The following is a 25835-nucleotide window of genomic DNA, read 5'->3' as shown; positions in this document are numbered from 1 at the left end:
CACGGAGCAGCGGAGTGGCTGCAGAGTGTGCGGAGTCACACGGAGCAGCGGGGTGGCTGCAGAGTGTGCGGGGCACACGGGCAGCGGTGTGGCTGCAGAGAGAGCGGAGGACTCGAACGGCGTGCGGGGGCACGCGACGGAAGAGGTGCAGGTCCGACCGGGGACATCACGGGGTGCGACACAAGAACCCAATAAAGGACAGACGGAGACCTACATCGCCTAAGAGTCCTTAATTACACAAATGCAAGCCAATCGCATTTTAGAGAAAGTTCTGTAAACTGCAGCTGACTGTATAATTCTATTGTATTTATTCTAACTGAAGTATACAAATTAGAGCAAGTGCATTTGCAACTCTGAATCATGACAAATTATGAGAGGGGTGAATTAGTTACAGGCCTAGTCAGGGCGTGCCTTGTCTAGTCAAGTGTAATTACCTCATCACCATTCACCTATCTGCAGACAAAATTAAAAAGCATGATGGGAGGACTGATCCTGTAGTCACAATTATACCTTTTGCCATACAAAAATGCATTATCATACTACATTATAAAAAAAAAAATTATTGCTGGCTGCCTTCCTGGCTGCATCCATATTACTTATATAACCCCTTCAGGTTTCAGCCACCTGTGATTAAGCCAGGTTCACATGTGCAGTGAGGTAATGATCTCAGCCTGGTCATCAATGACTTCACAGAAAAGCCTATGAAAACAATGTCAGATTTGCACTAAAAGTTCCAGCTCTGAAAACCAAAGATATGACTGTTTTGTAATTAACATTGCTCATTACTCTCCATAGCAGGGCAGATGTCAAAGTACGTCCTCCTATTGTGTGTGGACCAGAGGGCACTTAAAGATTTCTCAGAAGTAGTTCTGTGATATATGCTTCTGCGGACCATTCTCTCAGTGCACCAACATGCGATGGTGCACTGCTCAGGGGATGAGGACAGACCCCATGCACACCCATGGAGGTGGGGGGGCTGCAGCTTCAGGCTCTGGTTACCTGGTGCTGCAGCTCGGCAATCTGGCCGTGCATGCAATCCATCTAAGCATCCGTGTGAAGTGTGTGCTGAAGCTGCACCACCTCCTGTGCCCTCGCAGCCTCCTCTGCCCTGGAGACTCCCAGCTCGGCCTTGAGAAAGTCCATCGTGCCCCTGGACAACACAAGGAGACAGCACGGCGTCAAGCACAGGCACTCAATCACTCGCTCACTCGCACCAAGAGACTAAAACCCAGAACTGTGGAAAATCTCACACCGAACTGTCCTATATATCTGATCTAATTGTATATTTAGAGCGAATTCACTCAAGGCGTTTGAAATAGTTAAAAAAAACTGACAGAATAGAATAATTTAGATGGCAGGGGCATGCAAGGGTTAAATAATGAGAGACCGCGACATAGATTACTTCAGGATCACGAATCGGTAGGGGAGGTAAAGGAAGGAGCTACGCACCTGATCTTGTCAAGCTCTTCCCGGGCGCGGCGCTTCTCGTTCTCCAGCGTCTGCATGCACTCCACCTTGTGCTCGCCTAGCTGCACATGTGTAGTGGGTTCGAATTAGGTGCACACACACACACAGCTTGGAGGCAACACTTTATTAAACGGTAAGTAATATAACACTGTACATGGTGGTGACCACCTTCCTCAACTCACTAACACTCTAGAACACGACACAGACTGGACCAGGCAGGCAACGGCCTGCCTGGTCCAGGACGACGACCCGGGACTTGAGGACTGATGATGTCGTCTTCACTTCGGAGTTTAACAGCCTCGCTCTGCGTTCACACCACGCTTATATCTGCTCTGGCGTGGCCGGCTCCGCCCAGGCCACGCCTCCCTTCCCAGGCCACGCCTCCCTTCCCCCACCTCACGGGAGGTCTGGGTCCCTCCACCACGTGACCCCCCAGGCACCCTCTTGGGGCCCCCAGCCCTCGTACGGGCCGACACAGTAGTGACGTCTTATGTCACTACACATGCATCGCCACCAATTCCGCCTGAGACAGCTCGGCGCGCTCATGCTGCTGTTCCAGAGAATTGCCTGTCAGAAGGGACACAAAACCATGGCGATGAAAACAGTACAGCCACCAATGGCAGCAGACGGAGAAGGAGCATCAGCACCAGGAGGAAGAGTACTAGCAACGGGAGTAGTAGCAGAGACTACATATACAGTGAGGGAAAAAAGTATTTGATCCCCTACTGATTTTGTACGTTTGCCCACTGACAAAAAAATGATCGGTCTATAATTTTAATGGTAGGTTTACTTGAACAGTGAGAGACAGAATAACAACAAAATCCAGAAAAACGCATGTCAAAAATGCTATAAATTGATTTGCATTTTAATGAGGGAAATAAGTATTTGACCCCTCTGCAAAACATGACTTAGTACTTGTTGGCAAAACCCTTGTTGGCAATCACAGAGGTCAGACGTTTCTTGTAGTTGGCCACCAGGTTTGCACACATCTCAGGAGGGATTTTGTCCCACTTCTCTGCAGATCTTCTCCAAGTCATTAAGGTTTCGAGGCTGACGTTTGGCAACTCGAACCTTCAGCTTCCTCCACAGATTGTCTATGGGATTAAGGTCTGGAGACTGGCTAGTCACTCCAGGACATTAATGTGCTTCTTCTTGAGCCACTCCTTTGTTGCCTTGGCCGTGTGTTTTGGGTCATTGTCATGCTGGATACCGATCCACGACCCATTTTCAATACCCTGGCTGAGGGAAGGAGGTTCTCACCCAAGATTTGACGGTACATGGCCCCGTCCATCGTCCCTTTGATGCAGTGAAGTTGTCCTGTCCCCTTAGCAAAAAAAACACCTCCAAAGCATGTTTCCACCTCCATGTTTGACGGTGGGGATGGTGTTCTGGGGTCATAGGCAGCATTCCTCCTCCTCCAAACACGGCGAGTTGAGTTGATGCCAAAGAGCTCTATTTTGGTCTCATCTGACCACAACACTTTCACCCAGTTGTCCTCTGAATCATTCAGATGTTCATTGGCAAACTTCAGATGGGCATGTATATGTGCTTTCTTGAGCAGGGGGACCATGCGGGCGCTGCAGGATTTCAGTCCTTCACGGCGTAGTGTGTTACCAACTGTTTTCTTGGTGACAATGGTCCCAGCTGCCTTGAGATCATTGACAAGATCCTCCCGTGTAGTTCTGGGCTGATTCCTCACCGTTCTCATGATCATTGCAACTCCACGAGGTGAGATCTTGCATGGAGCCCCAGGCCGAGGGAGATTGATAGTTCTTTTGTGTTTCTTCCATTTGCAAATAATCGCTTCTTGGCGATGGTCTTGTAGCCCATTCCAGCCTTGTGTAGGTCTACAATCTTGTCCCTGACATCCTTGGAGAGCTCTTTGGTCTTGGCCATGGTGGAGAGTTTGGAATCTGATTGATTGATTGCTTCTGTGAACAGGTGTCTTTTATACAGGTAACAAGCTGAGATTAGGAACACTCCCTTTAAGAGTGTACTCCTAATCTCAGCTCGTTACCTGTATAAAAGACACCTGGGAGCCAGAAATCTTTTTGATTGAGAGGGGGTCAAATGCTTATTTCCCTCATTAAAATGCAAATCAATTTATAACATTTCTGACATGCGTTTTTCTGGATTTTGTTGTTGTTATTCTGTCTCTCACTGTTCAAATAAACCTACCATTAAAATTATAGACTGATCATTTCTTTGTCAGTGGACAAACGTATAAAATCAGCAGGGGATCAAATACTGTACACTTACATGGAGGCATAGAGATTCACAGTCGCTCGTAGACTCACACGGAGTCCCCTTGCCACTTGTAGCAGAGTCTGGGGCATCGCACCGAACCACGTGCGGTGCAACCCGAACCACACGTGGGAACCGTGCCACACAGCGGCGAGAACCGGCACAGTGACGTTTGCACCCTCATGCCGCCCACAGCACTAGTGGGTGCGATCGCGCCTCGTCGTACCAGCACGTGGAAGGGGCTGTTGGGGACCAGCTCGCCGCCGAAACGCACGGTGATGGTGTAGTTGCTCGGCTCGGGCGCCGTGTCGTAGATGTCGAAGGTGCCATCGTGGTTCTCTACCATGTCCACGTCCAGCTCGGCACCGTTGGGGCGGGACACCGAGCACGTCACCTTGCCGGCCGCCTTGGCGTCCACCGTGATCACCGTCTCCTCGTTTATCTGGATCGTGGGGCCCACCCCGACGCCTGGCACGGGGGCAGGGTGGGGCGAGGGGTGGGGGGGGGATTCGGGTTACCGCCTTCCCCGGTTGTCCCAGGATCGTCCGCTTGTTTGAAGAGGAAGCTGGTATCATGAGATATAATTTTTCCCATGATATGTCCTCGTCACGCTCCTGTTGCTATGGCCACGGTTGCCGTTCATGTCAACTTCTTCACACATTGATTCCTCCACCCACGTTACAAACTTGGTCTGACAGACACTGACCTACCCATGCACTCACTCAACCACCAGACTGCAGACCATGCTCGCACCCACTCACCCACTCACCCACCCACGCACTCAACAACCACATTCCAGATCATGCACGCATCCACCCACCCACCCACGTACTCACTGAACCACCACACTGTAGACCATGTACGGACCCACCCAAATGCACACCTCTGTATAGGGCGGATGAGTGTGGATTGTTCATCCTGGAACTGTACTTACCCAGCCCGTGGCCCCCGATGGACACTGCGGAGAGGGACACAGGGCAGAGGAGAGAGGGTTAGCAGCAATCCTCCCAGCGGTGAATCGCCATCCTAGCGGTTGACGGCTGCAGCTCCAATGCGTCCGCGCTCGTGCACGTGCTGATGTGTATATTCAGCATCGTGCGTGTCTGTTCAAGCACTCGTGTACGTTTTATGGAAAGCGGTAGTGTAGTGATTACCGCGCTGCATTTCGAACTCGGCGACCCAAGTTCGATTTCCGCTCACGGCCAACACCATTGACGAATATTTGAAATGGTCCTGGGTCTCCCTTAGGTCGACTCAGCCTCAAATGAGTACCTGGTGCGTCCCCCACTCACTGACGCGCACCCGCACATACCAGTCATGGTGCACTTGCTGGCGTCGCCGGTGGGCAGGGCGCGGATGCGGTATGGTGAGTAGGGGATTTCGTCTCTGCCGTACTTGATGGTGATCGTGTAGTGCCCCGTCATATCGACAGTACGTACACGGTGTCGTATGTGCCGTCGCCGTTGTCCCTGATGTTTGCTTTTTTCGGCTTCCCGTCCAGGTCCTGCCAGAGATCGTGGCCACCAAGTGCTCCGCTGACAACGGCGCTCGTTTATTGTAGAGGTTCGCGGTTCAAGCGCCCCTGGCCGTCCCGGTTAACGCCGCGGCTACATTGTGTGCGAGTGCACCGCGCCGTCATCTTCGTGGCGGACGTTATGGATCCCGCATCGTTGTTCGGTATGGAGTAGGCCACGGGTTCGTACGCCAGCATCATGGTCCACATTTTTTGGACTGTGAATTGCTCACAGTGAATTAGAGATTAGTTAATCTGAATAACCAATTAGCAACACCGCAACCGAAAACTTCCAGGCCGGTGCTGCGTCACTTTATGCCGCACAGGAACACCTGCCAATGGGAGTGCCCTTCACATTATTAAAGAGATGAGATTTATGGCACTTTCAGATGCTTGGACATTCAAGAAAGTTTCCCAATAAATTAAAACCCATCGTGCCCCTGGACATTCGGAGGGGTGCTGCAGAGAAACATATTACAAGGTAAAGGTGCAGCATTGTAATTGCTCGCTCACGCCAATGCTGGCAGATCTCCAAGGGAGGGGACTTGGCCTACTCTCCACAATGGCCAGACGTCTTGGAAGAGGTGGGAGCACCCACACTTTATCCCATCACAGGCGACCTGCCGATCTACTTTCTGTGGAGTTACTCGTTTAAGAACCTGTGTGCATCGCTAAAATGTACAGAGCTTGAGAGCCACGTCAGTTATGGGGGTTTCTTAACTGCAGAGCTTGGCTAATACATTTTTATTAAAAATACTGGAGGATACCTAATGAGGATACAAAGTGAACGATTTAACCATGTCTCATGTGAATCAGATAAAAAAGACCAATTACAACATCCAAACGCAATAATATCTCAGTCACATGCAAATGAGATTTTGCCCAACTCTGAACCGTCATTTCTTTGACCATACTTCACCACGCTCGGCAGTGTGGGGGCTGGTGAAGAGGGTAGACGCCCAGGACCGGTTCAGATAATTGATTTCAGGTAACCGGGTTCATGTCACAGAGCGCTACCCACAGCGCCAGTGGTGCTCAGCTCCAAAACGGAAGCTTGTGCCGGGGAGAATTCTATTTGGCAGTGCCAGTCGGTCCCAAAGCTGACGTTCATTTCTGGGGGCCCACTTTTATTTTGTTCACCCAAATACTATACCAACTAACTATTTTTTAATATTATCAAGGAAGGCCCACTTGAGCTATAAAGCCCTTTTTCAGAAGTGACCTGGCCACTAATTATAGCTCAACAAAGTGGCTGCTCACGTGAAAATGTATTTCAGCCAAATACTCTAAAGGCATCTTTATAAATGTGCAGGGAAAAACCAGAGGACCCGGAGAGAAATTGACGTGACCACGGGGAGAGAGACGAACCCACGACCTCATTTATATCAGGTGAGGGAGTTAATATCTCGCCACCGTGGCGCCCCAAAGATGGAGACCGGGGAGCGAAGGACCCATGCCAGAGGAGTTGCGTCGCACGCGGCAGTGAAAAAAAAACACACACCCCCGCGCCATGTGCCCTGGCGTTGTCGCTGCTCGGCTCCAAACCCCAAACGCAAGCACGCGGCGCCAGCCCGAGTACCACCGGCTGCTCGGCCGCCCGGCGAGTGTGAGGGGAGGAAGGTGAAGTTTGGCGGCACCCCCCCTACCCCGATCGAGAAGCAATGGAGTTGCGTGCTGCAAGTTCGTGCTGTGCAGAGAGAAAGAGAGGGGCGATCTTTGCAAAGCCACCGTGCGCCGAGCGAAGGGCAAGCGGCAGGCCATCCAAGCATGCTGCATTCACTTTCAGTCACAGGCCAGGCTGGAGGAGGCGAGCGGGGAGGAGGGGGGGCGCCTTACAGAGAAGGTGGTTGGGGTGGAGTGGGGGGTGGCCTGAGGAGCCTGGGGAGAAGGTTTTGAGCCCTCCATCGTTCGGGATTTCCAATCGCGAACGAAAATCGTCGCCTCGGACGTTTTTCCCTTCACGTCCTAGCGAGAGGGAGGGGAGCGGGGGGAACGGGACGAGGATGATGACGATGGTGACGATGGTTATCATAACACAACCATCACATCGTGGGTTATCGACTCCTCGCTCGATTGGCCCAAAGGGAGTCACGTGATTAGTGGAAGCAGAGCCCGATTGGACAAGGGCAGCACTAGAAGCAAAATTCCGATGTGGAGCAGAGGGAACCTCGACGGGGACGAGGGTGATGGCGACGACCTCCGGTGGGGCTAGAGGCCAAGGTTCACCGAGCCCCCACGCAAGGGGTCAAGGGTCACCGATCCCCCTTGTGCAAGAGGGAATTTGCACAACCGGAGCCCCTTGACCAGGGATTCCAGCATTCGGACCACGAGCAGCGCGGCAGTGAACACGTGTGAAGATCATCCCGACTCCACATCTCACCACGAACGTGCATAACCGTGAGTGTGATCGTTACAGTTGTAATGAGAGCCTATGTCCGGCTCATGTGGTGATCGGCTCTGCCGGTCCTGCTCTACAGCCAATGGGGGGAGAGCCTGGGAGCATGGCCCTGGCGTGATCGAGGGATGTCAGCTAGGATGATTGGTTCTGCTGGTCTTGGCCTCAGCCAATGGGAAGACAAGTCAGGGGCGTGGTCCCGGGAGTTGATGGGGAATCTGGAACATTCAGCGCAGGCTATTAAGGATTGGCTGGAGCGTACCACGTGACCCGGGCATTAAATAAGGGAAGAGCCGAGGGACACGTGGTCAGAGAAGGAACGAAGAGAGAGAGGGGCCACGCACAAGCGGGGCTCCGAGTGCCACGTGGCAGTGCGTCTCTTACGATCTGTCTGCCCACTTCCCGTTGCCTGCCAGCAACGGGGAGTGCTTGTGTAGGGGTGTTAGAGAGAGAGCCCGTTATGCATGGCAGCTTATGGCAAACAAACACAGTGGGCGGGGCTACGTGAGTGCACGGGGAGGTGCTCTCTACGACGTCCGCGCCAGGCACCCCGGGGGGGCCCCACCCCTCAGCGGGGGGTTGGGTATAAAAGGGGATGTATCGGAGGGCTCGGGGTTCTTGTGAAGCTAACCAGTGAAGACTGAAGACGTCTTAGCTAGAGCCCTGGACTCCCCTGGTTCGCCGTCCTTATCAGGGCCGAACAGGACCGAGCCAGCGGCGTGGTCCCGAGATACAGAGCCGGTGCTCTTGTCAGCGCTGGTCTGGGACTCAGGGTACCGGGCCCGACTTACCAGTGTCGGGCCAGATAGCCTCCCCTAGCCCGTTAGAGGAGGACTAGGAGGCAGGCTAGGAAGTAGCTAGCGCGTGTATCCCCAGCTAGCCGGGTGAGGGGGCCGACGCCCCCTCTAGTGTTGTATGCCAGAAACGTGCTGTGTGAATAAAACCCGTGTGCCTCCAACTCCGGCGTCCAAGAGTCGTGAACTCTATTACATCTGGTGTCAGAAGTAAAGATCTACGAACATGGACACGCGCCGGACAGCTCGAGTCAGGGTACCGGAGGGGGAGGACACCGTTGCAGTCGGGGAGCCCGGGACGGCTGAAGAAAACACGGAGCAGTCGGGGTCGGATGCGTCCACACCGCAGCAACAGGAGAATGGAGAGCCGTCGACAGAGGGGCTGAGGCAGACGCATGCTAAGCTGGCGGAGCTGCTGTACGCTGCTGCCGCCATGCTGGACCAGATCACACAGCTGGGGGCTGCTGGACCGCCACGGGGCGACGGCAGCCGGCGACCACAGCACCTTCCCGCCATTTTGACGGAGCACCACTTTGAAAATCCCGCCATCGCCGCAGCTGCTGTTGAGGGCGTGGCCAGGTTGAGCATCAAGTCCAACGGCGGGCATACAGTACCTGCCGCGTCATCACCAACGGACGGCACGTCACCACGGGTGCGACCGGCGATGCCATCAGTTGTTCGAGCCGCGGCACAGGCGGGTGGGGGAGACGGAGCCGCGGCACAGCCGGGTTGGGGAGACGGAGCCGCGGCACAGCCGGGTGGGGGAGACGGAGCCGCGGCACAGCCGGGTGGGGGAGACGGAGTCGCGACACAGCCGGGTGGGGGAGACGGGGGAGTGCGACCTTCCGCGGCAGCCGCTGCGTTACATCAGCGGCTACCTCCACTCAAAGAATTTGTGGGCGAGGAAGGCGACTGGGGCGGCTTCCAGCGGCGCTTCCTCGCTCACCAGGAAATGGCGCAGTGGACGGACGCCGAGGCTCTCCGCGCGCTGCCAGCACTCCTCGACAGCGACGCCCTTGCCACTCTAACATCGGCACCGAAGGAGAGGCGCTCCACGCTGCAGACGGCGATGCAGCTGCTGGCTGCGGTCTACGGTCCGCCGTCGGACTGTCGCCAACTCTTTTACGATCGCCAGCGGGGGGCAAAGGAGTCGCCCCTGGCGTACCGCACAAGCCTCCTGGCACTGGCGAAGGCGGCCTTTCCACGGATGGACATCGAAGGTGTCGACGCCATGGTCACGGAAAAGATACTCCTGCTGGCGGACGACTTGGATATCGTCATCGTCGCACAAGACGACGCGGAGATGTGCTCCCTCCAAGTAGCACGACTCCTCCACGCAAACCTGCTCGCGCAACGACGGAAGGCCAGCAAGGCGGCGAGCGGACGTGCCGTGGCTGCAGCCACCCTCCCGGCGGAAGAGATTTGCGCCATCAACCATCAACGGCAGCAGGGAGCGGGAGTACGGGCGGACCGGGGCGGTTCGGGCCATCTCGACCATCCATCGTCTTCGCCAGCGCTCCCGCGCTGTTACAACTGCGGCATCCGGGGCCATGTCGCCTCGGGGTGCCGCTCTCCTCGGCAGCAGGGGACGACACCTCGACGGGACGCCGGCCCTCTTCCCAAGCTCCGTCATCATAACCCGGCGAGTCACGGCACCCCTCATGTTTGGCCCACGCACACGCCCGTCACGCGCACCATCGCACCAACACGCACCACTCTGGGTACTCATATCGAACCCAGCCAGTGGTCCGTGTTGGCCCATCGTATTGTAGCCGCATCATCGGGGTCGTCTGCCGTTGTGGGGCACATCGACGGGGTTGAGGTGCGCATCCTGGTCGATACGGGAGCATCGGCGACCATTATTTCGGAATTGATTTACAATATTCTCCCTGTCCAGAGCCGTCCTTTGATGCCCGTTAGCGTGCCATTCTATGCTGCTAATGGGGGCTCACTTGGCATCATTGGACAAATTCGAGCCAAAATTTGTATCGGGGATATTAAATTGTCTGGGCCGATTTTTGTTTCCTCCTCGCTGCCTGCTGGGGACGGACTTCCTGGCCAAAATGCCGATTAGGATATTAATCGACCAGGGATGCATTGAGCTCCCATCGGGCCGACGCATGGCGTTTCTGCCATCCCCCGTTACGAGTCGGACGGCGTTCGCGACGGTGCCGGCGTTCGTAAATAGAATGGTGCGCGTTCCTCCGGGGGCACAAATGTTGATTCCTTTGAAACTTCAGCGGCCCTTCGCTAAGGGCATTGGGGCCCAGGGGGTTCTGCTGGGGCCGTCTAGGGCCGGGGTTAGTGGACCTCATTTACTTCCGACCCAGACCATAGTAAGAGGGGACGGAGACCCCTTCATCGCGGTCCTCAATGTGGGCTCGCAGACGGTGGTGGTCCCACAGGGGACCGTGCTTGCTCACGCAACGCCGGTGCCCTGTGAGGAACCCGTCGCGAATCACGTGAGCGCTGTCCCTGCGCCGCGACCACATTCGGACAGCGATGAAGGGTGGCTCGAGGCGCTTTGTGCGGGATCGACGGACCTGTCAAATTCAGAGCGTCAACAGCTTAAAACACTACTGCGGGAATTTTCCGACGTTTTCAGTCGGGATAAATACGATTTGGGCTGCACTCATCTGCTGCGTCACCATATTGATACGGGTGACAGCGCGCCAATACGCCAGAATCCTTTTCGGTTAAGTCCCGCCGAAAAGGACCATGTCAAATCGGCTGTTGATGACATGTTAGCCGCCGACATCATTTCTCCTTCCACCAGCCCTTGGGGAGCGCCGATCGTCCTAGTTAAGAAACAGGACGGCTCGTTGCGGTTTTGCGTTGATTTTCGGCGCCTTAACAAAATTTCGGTGGCCGACGCATACCCGCTCCCACGGATGGACGAATCGCTTGACGCCTTGGCGGGAGCGCGATTCTTCTCCACATTGGATTTACTTTCGGGATTCTGGCAGCTTCCTCTGGACGATGATTCAAAGCCTAAAACTGCTTTCCGTACACCGCACGGCCTGTTCCAATTCAACCAGTTGCCGATGGGACTCCACTCAGCGCCGGCAACTTTCCAGCGTTTGATGGAATTAGTTTTGGCTGGATTGCAATGGGACTCGTGCTTGATTTATTTGGATGACGTTATCGTCTTTAGTAAAACATTTGACGAACATCTCCAGAGGTTGCGGGCGGTTTTCCAAAAGATGCGGGCTGCTAATTTGAAATTCAAACCCCAAAAATGTCATCTGTTACGTGAATCGGTGCGTTATTTGGGACACATCGTGGGACGCTCAGGTATTGCTACCGATCCCGCCAAAACGCAGTGCGTCAGCTCCTGGCCGACTCCCACCTCGGTGGGAGAGGTCAGGAGTTTCATTGGCTTCGCGTCCTATTACCGACGGTTTGTCGCGGATTTTGCGACGATTGCGAAACCCCTACACGCTTTAACGTCAAAAGGGGTTCGGTTCCACTGGGGACAGGAGGAGGAGGCTGCTTTCCGCTCCCTTCGGGACGCTCTGGTGAAAGCTCCTCCCTTGGTTTACCCCGATTTTTCTAAGCCCTTTTTGCTTGACACCGATGCGAGCAACACGGGTATTGGGGGCGTGCTTTCCCAGGTGGTTGACGGCGTGGAACGGGTGGTCGCGTACGGTAGTCGGGTGTTATCTCCTGCGGAGCAAAGATATTGTGTCACCCGTCAGGAACTGTTGGCAATTGTCTATTTCATCCAACAGTATCGCCCATATCTGTACGGTCGGCATTTCACCGTCCGCACAGATCATGCGGCACTACAGTACGCCCTGCGAGTTCAACAACCATCGGGACAATTGTCTCGATGGTTGGAGATTCTCCAGGACTTTGATTTTGAAACCACCTACCGTAAGGGCATTCGCCACACCAATGCGGACGCTCTGTCGCGCATGCCAACCACCTCCGAATGTGCATGCCTCCTGGGGTCTGGACGTTGCAGGCCTCCGGGGGACATATCGGTTCCGATCTTGGCGGCCGCCGACGACGACGAAACATTGATTACTAATTCGATCGTACAACAGGGAAAAGATTCCCTGTTGGGGTTGCCCGTCACTGAATGGGGGCGCCTCCAGATGGAGGATACCTCCCTCCTCGGGTGGCGTCGTCGCGTCGGGGGTGCTGCGCGGGGGAGGGGTGATGCCGACGCATGGGAGATGGTGCAAGGTCTGCTGATGCATTGGGACGGGAAATCCCATCGACACCGGCTGGTGGTCCCTTCTGGGTTGCGGGGCAAGGTGGTGTGGGCCGCTCACGAGCGCCTCCTACACCTGGGGACCCAAAAGACCCTCGCCTTGCTCCAACTTGATTTTTTTTGGCCAGGCATGATGAGGGATGTCGGGGATTTATTGGGGTCATGCCCTCGGTGCGCGCAACGAAAACCGCCGGCACGGGAGTCTAACCCACCCTTGCAATCAATCAAAGTGTCCAGAATAAATGAGCTTGTCGCGCTGGATATTTTGGGCCCATTCCCCGCCACCCCCAGGGGCAATAGATATTTGTTGACTGGTGTGGAGTATTTTACGCGCTGGCCTATGGCCTGGCCCCTTGCCAATGAGTCGGCAGCAGCCATCGTGGAGGCCTTTGTTCAGGGATATGTCCTGGACAAAGGTGCTCCGGAGCGGCTGCTGACCCACCAGGGCAGAAATTTTTCCGGCAAACTACTCCAACAAGTCTGTGAGCTCCTGGGCACGAAGAAAATTCGTACCTCCCCGTATCACCCGCAAACTGACGGGATGGTCGAGCGTCTGCATCGCACCATCACGTCAATGTTGTCACAGCAGGTTTCGGACTCACAGACCGATTGGGACCTGCAAATTCAAGGGGTCTTGGCGGCATACCGAATAGCCCCCCATGCAGCTACGGGATTTTCCCCCTTCTACCTCATGTACGGCTGCGAACCTGACCAGCCTGTTCGTGCCCAGCTGCAGATCTCCGTGCCGCAGAGTAAAACTAAATTGGCTGACCATGTAAAATTTTATCTGGCCAAATTAACTGAGGCACGGGATGCTGCCATGCAAAACTCTGACCGCCGTCAGAAAGCGAATGAGCGGCTCAGACTGGGTCGGGCGCACATGCTGCAGTGGAAGCCGGGGGACAAGGCATGGCTGCACTGTCCCCAGGTTCCACTTGCTACCTCCTCTAAGCTGGTGCGGCCGTGGCGGGGCCCTGTGGAGGTGGTCGAGGTTTTGCGACCGCAGTGCGTGCGCATCAAATGGGGGAAGCGGCGGTGGTTCGTGCACCCCTCTAGATTAAAACCCTTCGTTGCGGTACACATCCCCACTTCACACACGCGTGGCCAAACATGTGGGGGGTCGACCGACTCACTGGGTCCGTCTCCGTCGCTCTCACCTAACGCCTTGCCGGCTGTGCCACCTCCAGGTGCATCAGGAGTGACGGGCTCACGCCCGATCACCCCTCCTGGGGATGCCAAGGGTCACGCGGCGTCGGATGAGGACTCACTCCGAGACGGACTGTTGCCACCTGACGGTCCGCCACCCGGGGCTACCCCGTGTGAGGGGCCCGCTGCAAGGACGCGCGCTAAAATGCGCAGACTGTTGTGAGGCCGGAAGATGTGTACATAGGTTGTGTTCATTGTGTGTTGTGTGGGTGGTGTGTTCCCGGCTCATTGGATGTACATATGTTGGGTTCGCCATGTGTTGTGTGTGTGGTGGGTTCCCTGCAAATTGTATATAGGCTGTTTTTACGGAATTCGTATTTATTCGGGGGGGGGTGCGTCGGGTTGTTTTCTCTTCTCGCTGTTGCGTTCTTGTTGTGTTCTTGTTGTTGTTCTTGTTATTGTTGGAAAATAGTGAGGCACACGCGCGGTCAGGGGGTAAATGCGCTTTGTCATTTTTTTTGTATGTTGGCAGCCGGGACGGCTGCAAGCTATGCGGGGGGGGGGGGGTGATATAGGGGTGTTAGAGAGAGAGCCCGTTATGCATGGCAGCTTATGGCAAACAAACACAGTGGGCGGGGCTACGTGAGTGCACGGGGAGGTGCTCTCTACGACGTCCGCGCCAGGCACCCCGGGGGGGCCCCACCCCTCAGCGGGGGGTTGGGTATAAAAGGGGATGTATCGGAGGGCTCGGGGTTCTTGTGAAGCTAACCAGTATAGACTGAAGACGTCTTAGCTAGAGCCCTGGACTCCCCTGGTTCGCCGTCCTTATCAGGGCCGAACAGGACCGAGCCAGCGGCGTGGTCCCGAGATCCAGAGCCGGTGCTCTTGTCAGCGCTGGTCTGGGACTCAGGGTACCGGGCCCGACTTACCAGTGTCGGGCCAGATAGCCTCCCCTAGCCCGTTAGAGGAGGACTAGGAGGCAGGCTAGGAAGTAGCTAGCACGTGTATCCCCAGCTAGCCGGGTGAGGGGGCCGACACCCCCTCTAGTGTTGTATGCCAGAACCGTGCTGTGTGAATAAAACCCGTGTGCCTCCAACTCCGGCGTCCAAGAGTCGTGAACTCTATTACACTTGTGAACTGAGATAAGTAAATAAAAGGACCGATTCCACAAGCCGTCTCCAGAGTATTATTACACAGTGTTGAGCAGCCGTGTCCCTGGCAGGGTTTCCTGTGTCCCCATGTCTCAATCTCTGTCCCCTTGTCCCATGGCTCTATCTCTCTTGTCTCTGGCCATGTCTCGGTGTAAACTGCTGTTCTGTCCCCAGCCGTCATGTCCCCGCATCCCCAGCTGTGTTTCCCTTTCCCCACATGTGCAGCTGTGTCTGAAGTGTCTCAAGCTGTGTCCCCACATCCTCAGCTGTATCTCCGTGTCCCCAACTGTGTATCCACATCCCCAGCTGTGTGCCAGCTGTGACCCCGTGGCCCAGGTGTGACCCAGCTGCGTCCCCGTGTCTGACACCTCCACGTCCTGCACCACGTCCACGCACCGTGATCTGCTCTGTCAGGAGGCCCTCTCCGGCGTCGGATGCGTCGATGGTGAACTCGACAGGGAGGCTCGCCAACACGCCCAACGAGTTGAGGACGGGCCCGCTAGCCTTCACCTTGCTAGCATCGTGCGTCGGCAGCACCTTGATCTTAAATGGACTGCGGCGACCCAATAGAGACGTAATAATACAAATGATCTCGATTTTAAAATGCGTCATCATCATCAAATCTCAGAGCGTTATACACATACACAAAAAACACTCCCAAGTGTAAATAATTCCAAATGAAATACAAAAAAAGCTGACAAGGACTATAATAACTACACCCACGAAATAGATAACGTGAAGATCCGTGATACAAGCCAATGATAAGACTACAGGCTACAGGAAAAAAGGCTTGGAATTTAAAATCGGTTTTCAAGCTGGGAGTCACGATTCTGGATGTGGGCAGGAGAGCAGGGGTCCTCCACAGCAGCAGAACGCACGATCGCTGAGCGGTCGCCTCTGAGATTTGTACAGAGAGGAGTAGCCCAGGGGGCGTAAATTGGAGTGTAAATTGACAAAGGTCCCACGTTTCCTCCCACACGCTGCTGCTACTGAAGCTGCTGCTGGGGTAAGTTCTGTGAGCGAGCGCCTGTGCAGGCTGGCAACGGCGCACAAACGGGCGGTGCGGCTGGCGCCATTCCCGGCCGCCTTTGTCTCCCCAGCGCCGATGTTTAAAACTCACCGCAGCAGGCGCCTGTGCACCTGCGCGTGTCTAAACGAGCACCCACGCTCCACCGTGCGCACAACCGCCGCGTACCTGCGGAGCACCTCCTAGTCCCCGTACTTGACCCCGATGGTGTAGGGCCCGTAATGGCTCATCAGGTAATTGACCGTGTGCGTACCGTCCCCGTTGTCCTGCACCTCCAGTGGCTCGGGCCACTGGAGGTGCAGGTAGCACGGACAAAGAATCGGCTCGGAACTCTCGCAGAGCTGCACCACCCCCTTGGTCTTAGAGAAGAGCCCGCGAAAGCGGATATCGCAGAGCTACCTCTGAGATCCCTGCAAGTGCCCTCTGGTCCACACATGCATTCGGGTGCAGCACTAATCCGCTTGCTCTGCGCCAGAGATGATTGCTCGTCGCAGTGACAGTTAAACCGATATTTGCCATGTTCAGAGCTGGAATTTTGACAAATGAAGTGCAGAGATTTTGTGTACAGTCTTTGGTGATCAGGCTGAGAATATTATGCTTAAGAATCTTGCCGAGTCACAAATCTGTGGCGGTGAGTCTATCAGTCTCTACGTTAAGTCTATGGGTCTCCATTTGAATCTGTGAGTCTCTATTTGAATGTATGGGTCTCGATGGATGTAAGTCATTGGTAACCAGGCTGCTACCATTCACTACACGGTTAGATCACGTTTGGATTCGAATGCAGGCTCTCGGCGGTACTGGCTCTGAATCTCTCGAGCCACCCGGCCGCCTCCTTTCCCTGTCCACTACTGACACTCAGCACTGCGCAAGAGCCTGCCAGGGCGGTCGTCATTACTGTCGTCACCCTCATCACTGTCGCCACCATCGTCACCCTCGTGACAGTCGTCACCCTCATCACCCTGATCACCGTCACCCTCGTCACCGTTGCCACTGTTGCCACCTTCATCATCGTTGCAACGATAGTCACCCTCATCAGCCTCGGCACCGTCGTTACCCTAGCCACTCTCGTTGTCACGGCAACGCGCGCGGACCACACCGCGTGGATCCAGCACCATGACCTCCAGCGTGGCACGACCGGCCTTGCTGCAGTCGACGGTAAAGGTCTGCGGAATTCCGGCGCGTCCCGCAGGCCCCAAGCCAGGCCCCAGCGCACCTTGCTGGCGTCCACTGCGTCCTTCACCAGCACCCAGAACGGGCTCCCTGCTCCACCGCCGCACACAAACCACGCCGCAACGACAATCGCCGCATGAGTTACCGCGATAGGCGTCCCGGTTAGCAGGGCGACACAGTGCCGAGACGCCACACAAAGTCGTCGACTGCTGGATGAAGGGCCTCTCTGCGTGCTGCTCGTTTGACTAATTCACCATGTTGGACAGTATGGCCTTTTGAAGCGGGGGGGGGGGGGAAAATGGGTCCCAGGACTGTTTCAGACACTCACCATTGATGTTACTCGTGGTCTGGAATTCAACTCAGGTATTCAGGTTCAGAGTGGAGTGCTTGAACAGAACAACCCTGCCACCTCCCCCCCCTCCCCATCAGGGACTTTGACTCTGCCACTTCACATTCGTCGTCGAGTGCAAGGAGAGAGGAGCTGCGGCCCACGGGCTGGGTACGGCGCAAGTTCATTTCTGGCGGCCTGCGTCCACACGAGGCCTTCCACCTCCACATTTACCCATCGCTGACAGCATCCTAGCCACACTTATCGACCTGCCACAAAGCACTGTGCTTCCAGTCGCCGGTGAAGGCGAGCCATGATTACTCTTTGCATTATTATCCGATAGCTCCGAGGTGTGGGTGTGTGCGTGTGCGAGTGAAGGTATGGTTGCCCAAACTAAACTAAAAATGTAACTATTTTATTTTACCAGGTAAGGCCTACTGGTCTATGTACTGTAGCTCTTTTTCAGAATCGACCGAGCCACAAATGATAGCTCAATGAAGTGGATTTGCACATGGAAATGTATTGCGGCCAAATACTCTAAACGCACATTGATGTGGAGGGAAAAACCAGAGGACCCGGAGAAAAATACACGTGATCATGGGTAGATAGGCATGTAAACTCCAAATATACTGGCGTCAGGGTCGGAATTGAACTCATGACCCTCCTGTATACCAGGCAAGGTAGTTAACATATCGCCACCACATTCTGTTTGGTCCTGAGTGAGGAAATGGTTCCTCGTCCTTGGCCTGCCGTGCTGTCGCCGCGCACCCACCGGCCATCGAGCCGCTGGAATGGATCGTCCACGGGGTCGTTAGGAATGTGATCGCGGGTGGGTGACGGGCGTCTGCGTGCGCGAGGGCCTCACCGGGGATGTGAAGGCCCCCGAAGGTGATGTTGATGTCATAGTCCCCGGGGGTGAAGGGGATGTACTCCACACTGCAGCTGCCATTCTTGTTGTCTTTGCAGAGCATCTTGGCCTCGGAGAGGCCCTCGATGGCCATGCCCAGGCCGTCCGTGCCCGCACCGCTGTGCATGCACCAACATCATCATCGTCGTAATTACCGCCATAGTCGTCATGGTTATCAATGCGAGCATTTTCATCCTCACCGACACTGTCAGCAATGCCACAGACAATTGTCTCCATCACCATTGTCTCCATCACCATAATCATTGTCCTGACCACCCTTATATCAACATTGCAGTCGTCATCAACATTCCCAGCAACTCCACCACCTTAGGGTGGTACTGGATCTTGGCCTCGCATGGCCCTTCCACCGTGAGGCCCAAGCCGCCTGTGCTGGCACCCTTCGTGTCGATGGTGAACGGTGCCGGCTTGCCCACCTCACCGCCGCTCATGCCCGGCCTGTAGGCATGCACCTGTGGGGAAGAGAGTGAGGAAGAGGGGCATATGTGGGGAGTGGGCAGGGGGGGTGCGGTGGGTAGGGGGGGTTTCACTGAGCAGGGACTCTCTGTGTCGGCACCTGGAGCACCACGGCACGATTCCCGTGGTGTCGGGGGACTGCAGGGGGCTGAGCCCCCCGCCCCCACTCCGCTACCTGCTGAAGGCTCAGCACCCTTTAAGACTGGAAGAATCTGATGAAATATGAAGCTCTTTTTGACAGATGTCCAATATTCTTAGGTTTTTTCGGTAAAGTCACGTAGGTAAAAAATTAAAATGAATGAAAGTAAAATAAAATAAAAATCACGACGTTTCGGAGGCAACACAAGCTTCCGTCTTCAGGTGGAACCGTCACAGCCTGACAGCTGTATCAAGTAAATGAGAGATTACAGGAGATACCACTCCGTATATATAATGGTTGAGGGGGGGGGAAGGGCCAGGAATGGCCCACTTTTTATTATTATGGTAAGGTGCGGCTTGAGACTATGAATAGACTACATAACAAAAGACTGAGCCTTTATTATGGAGAGGTTCGGTTTGTGACTACGCCTAGCCTACATAACAAAAGTGTGAAAAAAGAAAGCTAAACCTGGTAGAAAGCTAAACCTGGTAAAACAAAACTGACTGTCTATCAGTAACCTGCAATAGTTTTCTGTCAAATAAGATGGTCCAAATAAGTGTAGTTAAATCTTTTTTGCATGGTTAATCACATCTTTCCAATGATTAAAGGTGCGGCTTGAGACTATGAATAGACTGCATAACAAAAGACTGAGCCTTTATTATGAAGAGGTTCGGTTTGTGACTACACCTGGCCTACATAAAAAAAAGTGTGAAAAAAGAAAGCTAAACCTGGTAGAAAGCTAAACATGGTAAAACAAAAACTGGCTGTCTATCAGTAACCTGTAATAGTTTTCTGTCAAATAAGATGGTCCAAATAAGTGTAGTTAAATCTTTTTTGCATGGTTAATCACATCTTTCCAATGATTAAAGGTGCGGCTTGAGACTATGAATATACTGCATAACAAAAGACTGAGCCTTTATTATGAAGAGGTTCGGTTTGTGACTACACCTGGCCTACATAACAAAAGTGTGAAAAAAGGAAGCTAAACCTGGTAGAAAGCTAAACATGGTAAAACAAAAACTGTCTGTCTATCAGTAACCTGTAATAGTTTTCTGTCAAATAAGATGGTCCAAATAAGTGTAGTTAAATCTTTTTTGCATGGTTAATCACATCTTTCCAATGATTACTCAGTTTGTAACCATCATCACGGTTGAAATTATGTCTGTGTTTGTATATTTGTATGGCTTCGTCTACAAACCTTTGATGGTAGCCAGGAGGTTTGCAGAGCACCTTGCGGATGTAGCAAGAGCTGAAATAGCTAAGAAACCCACTAGTAACATCAGCAAAAACGAACGCTCTGAACTCGCGGAACTAAAAAAAGAGAGATGATATAGTCATCCTCTCGGCAGACAAGGGCAATGCCACGGTCATCATGGATAAAGATTCATACAACAACAAAATCCTGGACCTTCTTAATGATGGGAGTTACTCCAAAATTAAAAACGATCCCACTAAAAGTCTAACGACAAAAACCAAGAGTATCATCACGATTTCGACTTCCCTAATCGAACCAAGCAAACGTCCCTCTCTAAAACCATCGGCGGCTAGACCTCCCAGACTCTATGGTCTTCCCAAGATCCATAAAGAAGGCAGCCCGCTACGACCCATCGTGTCGACAATAAACTCTCCTACGTACAAACTAGCCCGTTTTCTATCAGATACTCTGCTCCCCTTCACAGGCAAGACCTCTTCGGCAGTACTCAACTCAACCCAATTAGTCTCTATGGTTAAGGACATGGTACTATCTCCTGATGACATCCTCGTCAGCTTTGATGTAGTATCTTTGTTTACCAAAGTCCCAGTACCGGACACCCTAACAATAATTGAGGACTTAGTCCAACATGGATTGAATTCTGATGTACCTGCGCTGGTTAGGCATTGCCTCACCAACACCTATTTGACCTGGAATGGCACCTTCTACAAACAGAATGAGGGTACCCCTATGGGCTCCCCCTTGTCACCAGTTATAGCCAACATGTTCATGGAAAAGTTTGAATCAGACGCCATCCAGACATCCACCCTGCGTCCTTCCCTGTGGAAGAGGTATGTGGATGACTTTCGTCATCTGGCCACATGGCCTCCCAGCATTCAACCACTTCTTGGACCACATCAATTCTAGACACCTATCCATCATATTCACCATGGAAGTGGAGAAAGACGGTAAACTACCATTCTTGGATATTCTGTTTAAGAGGAGGCCTGACGGATCCTTGGGACATTCTGTCTACAGGAAAGCCACCCACACAGATTCCTACTTGAAACCGGATTCCCACCACCACCCATCTCAAAAGAATTATCTCATTAAAACGCTATACCTCAGAGCCCATGGCATTTCTGACCAACACCACCTGACCGGTGAATTAAGATATGTACATCGGGCCCTCAGGATGAACGGATACTCTGACCGCACTATCCGCCAAGCTGTTTCTCCCACCACACAGAAACAGCCACATGAAACTCCGACCAAAACTATCACGTTACCATACATAGCAGGTGTGACCAAAAAGATCTCCAAAATTCTAAACAAACATAAGATCCAAGTCCGATTCAGTACGGTGCATAAAATCCGTGATCTGATTCCATCTGTGAAGGATGTCGTTCCTGACTTACAGTATCCTGGAGTCTACAAATTGAGTTGCATTTGTGGTGATTGCTACATTGGAGAAACGAAACGTCATGTTTCTGATCGTGTCCGCGAGCACAAGTCAGATCTGAAACACGGCAGAACTGATTCTTCGGCCATTGCCGATCATTGCTACAACTCGGTGGGCTCTCATGAAATTGTCTTTTCCGAGACCAAGGTTCTCTGCAAACCTCCTGGCTACCATCAAAGGTTTGTACACAAAGCCATACAAATATACAAACACAGACATAATTTCAACCGTGATGATGGGTACAAACTTAGTAATCATTGGAAAGATCTTATCAACCACGCAAGAAAGACTTAATTACACATTTTTGGACCATCTTATCTGACAGGCACTATTTTACTTTACTTTACAGAGTGTTAACATCCCCAGTGTTTAACAGTACTCTCTTCATTGTTCAGCCAGCACTGGTATAAACATGGGCATTTTCGTTCTTTTCTATCATGTGTATCAATAGGTGCTTGTACACACACATGTCCATGTACACTTGCACCACACTCTCTTTTGGCCTCCCCTCCCCCTCTGTCCAATACGTTGGCGTGTGCAGCAGTAGTTGCTTGCGCACAACCACGTCCACGCCGCCGACTTGTACCACGTCGTGCATTCTTTTGGCCCCGCCCCCCCTCCCGATGCGTTCTACGTGGCACGTCTTGCCGTCTTTGAGCCCCGCCCCCCTCCCTCCCGATACGTTCCATTCATTGGCTACCACATTCTGATGAGCTCCCCCCCCTCTCCTCCCCCCTCAACTTGCTTTTAAGGGATTACATCTTGAATCATTGCCTCACTTGATGCAGCAAATCTGGCTGTGACGGTCCCACCTGATGACGGAGACTTGTGTTGCCTCCGAAACGTCGTTATTTTTTATTTTTTATTTTATTTTACTTTCATTAATTTTAATGTTTTACCTACGTGACTTTACCGAAAAAACCTAAGAATATGAAACGTGATGAACCACCCACAGTAATTGAGAGCGAGCTGCCCATACGCGCCCCACCCGCTGAGTTGAAGCTAAATCATGGCCCCATTGGAAAATGCAAGCAGGCTGCGAGTGACAGGGCGGGCAAATATCGCCACGATCGGGAAACATTAAATGCATACGATGCGGTAGAAAACGCAAGCATTTCTCCCGTAAATTATGTGCCGATCGAACGCAAAAACATCACTGCAGTGAAGTGTGATCGGACAGTAGATAACAGACAGCAGAGACAAAGAGAAAAACCGGAGTGCACAGGAAAAACAGTGCAGCACGTCGCAGGATCGCGCGATGGTGGTGCAGGGAGATGGAGCACAGAGACACGCCCTGAGGAGTGCAGGCGTCAGCATTTGAATGAAAAATATCCCAATGAAACAAAAATTAACGTGGATCTGAATGCTGAAATTGAGGAGGCGAATTTCCAGAACGTATCGAGAGTTGTGTCGAAATCCAGCACCCTCACGGACACGGAGAGGGAGACACCACGGGGCACAGAATTGAATCGACACACTGACTCGGCAAATGTGCATGTTGTCGCAAAGGGAGCAAGTGCCACTGATAACGGAGTGCAGAAGTTGGTTGTGTGCGCGAGTTCTGATTATGTGCAGCACAATTTTACACCACACACTCCCACGACGTGAGAGAGTGATAGAGGAAATTACAAAAACGAACCTAAAAACCGTGATCGAATGATCAAAGCGATAAGTGGTAAACCAGACACTCGGAGCTTAGAATAAATATGGCAAGGAGGTAACATGAGGAAAATAACGCATAATTGCGTTCGAAACCACTACCTAGCGTTTCCCAGGAACTAAAAATGTTTTTAAATATTTTTTTTTAAATAAAATTTTTTTTACAAAATAAAAAAATTTCAGTAGTTATGATGGATAAGAACCGATGTAACTTGTTGCCTTGATGTTAAAAAAATGTTTTCCTTATTTCAAATGTAACCATGCTAAGTTTGTGATACGTACGCGTGCGTTGTAAGGAATAACCGCCGAAACACGAGGACGGCTGATGGGTTCATAACGGAAAAAAAGGGGCATTTATTTTGTTTAAATCAACCACTGATAATTTTTAAAAGGGCGGATTGTTGTATCTATGCCCCTTTTCTCAAAAATGTATATTAAGAATAATTAGGCCAAAATTTTTTTTTTTTATATCTCTATATTTTTTTAAATTAAATAATGAAAGCAGCCCCTACTCCTCACAAGCACACCAGGAATCTGTGAAACGGGGAGGGCCATTAAACGGCAAGACTTCGGAGCACAGAGAGGTCAGAGACATCCAGATGGACAAAAGGTCGGTGGCCTAACCTTCCCAAGACGTCTGGAGATGCACGGATAACGTGCAGAGCAGAGAAAAACTGTTGCAACTCGCGTTTTCTTTAACGTTTTCCTTAACTAAAAGTAGAAGCTTAACAAAAAGAATCAACCAACGGTATAAGACTGCAGCCTACAATAGGGGCTTTTTATTAGTAATTCCCTTATTTTACTCGTATTCACCGCATATATATTATTTTGTATTGTATGTTTCTATCTACATGACCTTACTAAAAACTAAAGAATACGAATTCCAGCAGTCAAGAAAGCTTAAGTGGAAACTTAGTTACACTTAACCTCAGGACATTAAAATATAACTCGAGTAAAACAGTGCAATCCCGGAATACAGATAGACAACAAAATATCCTCAGACACCTTTGTCTCCAACGGTCCGGCACAAACAGATGGCACCATAAATACTTAGGAGGTTAGAAAGGGTCGCGAGGAGGGGTCGGGAGGGTGTCTGTTTTTGTTGTTGTTTGTTTTCCTCTCGCAAGAGATGCACAGTGGGGAGTCACGTTTTTGAGTTTAAGCACAAATGCGCAGAAGTCTGTGTACAGTCTGGTTCAAGTCGCGCTCATTCTTGCAACTCGGCTTGCGACACGGCGTTGCGACGGGGCTCGCAAGGGGAGCTGGGGCGCATCGTGCCTCGAGGAGAGATAGAACGAGGAGGGGTCGTTGGAGTCGCAGAAGTCTGATACCGATGGCCGGTGTCGCTTCTCGCAGAACGAAGTGGCGAGGTGTGGTTAAGTGCGAGTGAAGTTTGCGAAATTCCAGCTATCATTCTCGTGAGAGAACCTGAACCAGCGAAAACCTGAAGGAAGGGCGGCAGAGGCATCAGCGAGTGCCCTATGAAGCTGTCAGCTGCACGCCAAAGTTGAAAGCAAGGAGAGAGAACGGAGCAGTGGAAAGAGTCTGGCAGGCCGCTCGTGAGGAAGAGGAGAGCGCCATCGAATGCGCCGTGTGTTTAATACACACACATATCGACCAACACCTGCTGAGAACAGAGAAGATGTCCAGCGGTGGTGGAGCTGCGCGCTATCCGACAACGGAATCATCGCGCACCACGACGCCACTCATCTAGCAGTAGAGAGAGAGCGCACGAGCTGCACAACCCGGGCATCACCGAGCGTCGTGCCGACTCGTCATCCAGCGGTGGAGGAGCTGCGCGCTATCCGACGACGGAATCATCGCGCACCATGACGGCGAACATCGTGCCAACGCCGCTCAATTTAGCAGCGGAGAGAGAGTGCACGAGCAGCACCAAGCCCGGGCGCCATCAAGCGCCAAGCAACCAAGTTTCCTCAAGGAGCGTCGTGCCGACGCCACTCATCTAGCAGTAGAGAGAAAGAGCGCACGAGCAGCACACCCGGGCGTCACCGAGCGTCGTGCCAACTCGTCATCCAGCGGTGGAGGAGCTGCGCACTATCCAACAACGGAATCATCGCGCACCACGATGGCGAGCGTCGTGCCGACGCCACTCAATCTAGCAGCGGATAGAGAGTGCACGAGCAGCACCAAGCCCCCGGAACCATCAAGCGCCAAGCAAGCAAGTTTCTTCAAGGAACATCGTGCCAACGCCGCTCAATCTAGCAGTGGAGAGAGAAAGCAGGACGGGCTCGCTGAGGCCACGCCCAAGCGAGAGGCAAGCTGCTGCGGGTGGTATAACCCCTCCCCCACACCCCGCAAGCTAACGACACAACTCCCGACTCAAAAATTTTTTTAAAATTAATTTTACAAGGGACAACGCACACACAACACGCACACGAATAAGACTTTCAAAAAGTTATCTTTGTGTTTCGAAAAGGGTTGCAATTTCAAGTTGGTACGTTCAATATCAACTGATCGTGCAAAACAGTTGCTGCCGTCGAGTTAAATGAATAAGAAATGTTTTAGTAATTTATTTTCGTTAATTGCA

General features: G+C 52.7%; 1 pseudogene; it reads right to left on the bottom strand.

Annotated features, from left to right (window-relative positions):
• Positions 1–1041: 1041 nt before the first annotated feature.
• The window catches only part of LOC144723201 (filamin-C-like), a 105475-nt pseudogene continuing 80681 nt past the window's right edge, over positions 1042–25835 (bottom strand).

The sequence above is a fragment of the Lampetra planeri genome, chromosome 17, assembly GCF_965212315.1.
Source record: "Lampetra planeri chromosome 17, kcLamPlan1.2.h2, whole genome shotgun sequence".
NCBI lineage: Eukaryota > Metazoa > Chordata > Hyperoartia > Petromyzontiformes > Petromyzontidae > Lampetra > Lampetra planeri.
Note: the sequence above shows the minus strand (reverse complement) of the source record. Positions and strands in the feature narration are given on the sequence as shown.